The sequence below is a fragment of the Mytilus californianus genome, unplaced genomic scaffold (genome assembly GCF_021869535.1).
Source record: "Mytilus californianus isolate M0D057914Y unplaced genomic scaffold, xbMytCali1.0.p SCAF_9, whole genome shotgun sequence".
Classification (NCBI taxonomy): domain Eukaryota; kingdom Metazoa; phylum Mollusca; class Bivalvia; order Mytilida; family Mytilidae; genus Mytilus; species Mytilus californianus.
Genome location: NW_026262745.1, coordinates 53,392,727 through 53,395,967, shown reverse-complemented (window position 1 = coordinate 53,395,967; position 3,241 = coordinate 53,392,727). Strand labels below are relative to the sequence as shown.

General features: G+C 32.2%; 1 long non-coding RNA gene across 1 annotated transcript; it reads left to right on the top strand.

Annotated features, from left to right (window-relative positions):
* Positions 1-358: 358 nt before the first annotated feature.
* LOC127714356 (uncharacterized) lies at positions 359-2,706 on the top strand. The gene is made up of 2 exons (XR_007987698.1): positions 359-677; positions 2,332-2,706. It is a non-coding gene; the product is annotated as an uncharacterized LOC127714356 (long non-coding RNA).
* Positions 2,707-3,241: the final 535 nt, after the last annotated feature.

The window sequence follows — 3,241 nt, the reverse complement described above, 5'->3', positions numbered from 1 at the left end:
CACAGGGCCGTGAAAACCCCGTGAAAATACCCCGTGACTTTTGTAAAAAAAATATTTCTAAAGGCCGTGAAAAATATTTGATGTTAGAAAAAGACCGTGAAATTTCAATATCCCGTGAAAAGGCCGTGATAATTTGTCCTTTCATGCTTAATAAAAAATATCACAGCTTTTTCACTGGTTGTTGAAACCAGTGAAAAGGCCGTGATATTTTTTCATGTCAATTTTTTCTTATCCTTATTCAGATTTAAAACATCCCATGTGATTATTGTAATATGGTCTAATTATTTCCACTCACATTTTTCTAAATATCCTATAAACTTTTCATTATATGTCTGTTTAAATATTATATTATATGCAATACTACTGTACAGGACTGACTTTTAAATGGAACCATTCATTGTTATAATTAATGACTTTGTGCCAATGAATATTTTGTATTTAAAGAAAAGTATTTTGCTTCTCGTCTGTACATTATTATAAACAATGTAAACATTAATTTTAATATTGGAACCGAAACATGTAAAAACGAGAACTTCCCGGAATATCAGACCGTATCCGGATTCGTGTTTCTTTTAGAGTAATTGTAACATTTCCGCAAAAGGTTGGAAATTTGAAAGACGCCGAAGGTCGATTAATATTTACTTTATAGATGCAAGACGAGTGACAGCAAGTTTGAGGTAAGTTAAGTTAATATGAGGCAGGCATTACCTGTGAAAGGGGACGAAGTCTGTATGAATTATTTTTTTTAATTCAAACATATGTTAAAAAAGAAACGGAAATACAGTAACGTTTCCGGTTTTGGTTCTGTTGTTAGGTGATTTTAGTTGTGACGTTTTTTAAGTTATGACGTCATATTCAATGTAAACAAAGAAACGCTATCATCAGGTAACGTTTTTTCATATCAAATAATTGTTAAAAATAAAATTTGTAGTGTGTTCCTTCCTATATTTTACCAGACTGATAAATATACATTTTACTCAAAGTATCATGACAAACGAGACCGGAAGAAGGAAGTAGATTTCTGCGCAGATGCGGGGAAATAAAAAAAGTCTGAAAAAAAAAAAGTTAACGATTTTGAGTTCATTAGTACAATGAAAATTTCGGGAAATTTTCCCGATTTTTTTTTTTTTTTTTTTTTTTATTGATTTTTCTACCGTAATAGGGGACTTCGTCCCCTTATTAATATTTTATTCTTTTATGCATCATATCACCAAAATGTTGATGACGTTTGTGAGGATTTCCATTGAACTGATTTTCACTGAATTGCAGAAACCGCGTAAACATGCATGTGATATATTCACTTGTATTTGAGTCTGTTGCACTTGATTCCTTTAATCATTTCGGTTAATGTTTTCTAAGACTTACCGGATCCTTTAAATACGATTACGGTTTTGTTTTGTTTAAATGTATTTGAGGAAAAAAGGGGGGGTCCTTTTCCCCCACACTGGCCACGTAAAAAAAATGACATTTATGTACACTTACTACTGTACAGTACACTACGTAGACATAGAAATAGATAATTGGAAATGATTATAATAACAATAAATATCTCTGAAATGGAGTTCACTCTGATAATCAGAGGCGTAACCCTCTTTGAATGTGTCGGGAGCTATTTAAGTATTTTCTGACTTGGCCGTCGGGACACAGAGTTCAAAAGGGATTAATCAGAGGCGTAGCAGGGAAAGTATTTAATATTTGTACGGCAAAATGTCCTTTCTAGAAGGGTTTGTGCCATATCATAATAATAATTGATATGGCAATGAGGTGTTTAAAAAATAATTGGTATGGCGAATGTGCCTGCAGTAAAAGTTGCTACGCCCCTGGCCCCCTGTAAAATAAATAGCTGTGACTCATTACGACCACTAAGTCTAGACAAGTTTGGCTTTAGCCATACATATTATTACTTCAAAAGAAACATTTAAATTTAATAGTCTGTCTTAAAAGTGTCTTTAGTCTTTAAAAAAATCTAATAAAAATAATATAAGTTGACAATACAGAACTTTGTTAACTAATGATGCCATATATATTGGATAGGGGCAGATTTTCTGGAAAATGGTATGAAAATATGGGAAAACCTATGCATGTTTCCAAGTGGCTGTTCTGTTTCAATGATGTTTTTTAGTATTTTTCATACCATTTTCACCTCCAGTATGAAAATCTGCCCCCTATTCAATATGGGGTCATTAACAGTGAAGTCCTGTATTGCATGGAATAATAGTGTAGCTGTTTTAAGTACATGTATGTACATAAATGCCAAAAATTAATTTGAATATATAAATAGTTTTTTTATATACATGTATAATATATGTAATGTTTCTTTATTTATTCTAGGAATGAAGAGCAAAAGGATATAGCAGTCTTTATATAAAATAGTTCAGGAATCCAGTTGGAAAGAAGAGCTTTTCAGTTAAAAGTATTTCCTGGGAATTAACAGGAACTTCTATAAATGTTTTTCTGGAATATTTATTCAAAAGGGCAGTGAAGTGAAGGATTACATTAGACCAATATTGCTGAAGTGGTAAAATCAGACCCAAGAGATGTACAAAATTTCTACAATACATGTTACAGCTGACTTTAGCTACTTAATCACATTGACATTTGTGTGCTTTTATGTTTTCTTTACATAATTACTACAGTTCTATTAAAATTAATATTTTTATTCTTTGTCACAATTATTACTAAAAAAAATACAGCATTTTAATATGGTTTTTCATAGTCTCACTTGCATTGTACTTAAATAAGTTGTCTGTAGATGTTTACACTAGGTTTTCAGGCATTTCACTTCACTTGATTGAAACAGCATTTAAATTTTTTGTTAAATTATGGCCTAAAAAATACATTTAACATTTAACAGGAGTTTTCACAATCAGTGAATGGCTGTTTATCACAGTAGTACATGTACATTTCACGGTCTTTTCACAATGGGCACATAATTTATCACGACTTTTTCACGGTGTATATTTTTGTTTTTCACAGGGTTTCTTCGGTCTCTTTACCCAAGTTTTCAGTTGGTACCTTTTCACGGCCTTTTCACGACAAATAAAGGCATATACTGTACTATATCTACATTTCACGGTCTTTTCACAATGGGCACATAATGCATTATCACGACTTTTTCACGGTGTACATTTTTTTTTTCACAGGGTTTCTAAGGTCTTTTCACGCAAGTTTTCAGGTGGCACCTCTTCACGGCCTTTTCACAAACTTTTCACAGCCTTTTCACGACAGTCATTCCACGGCA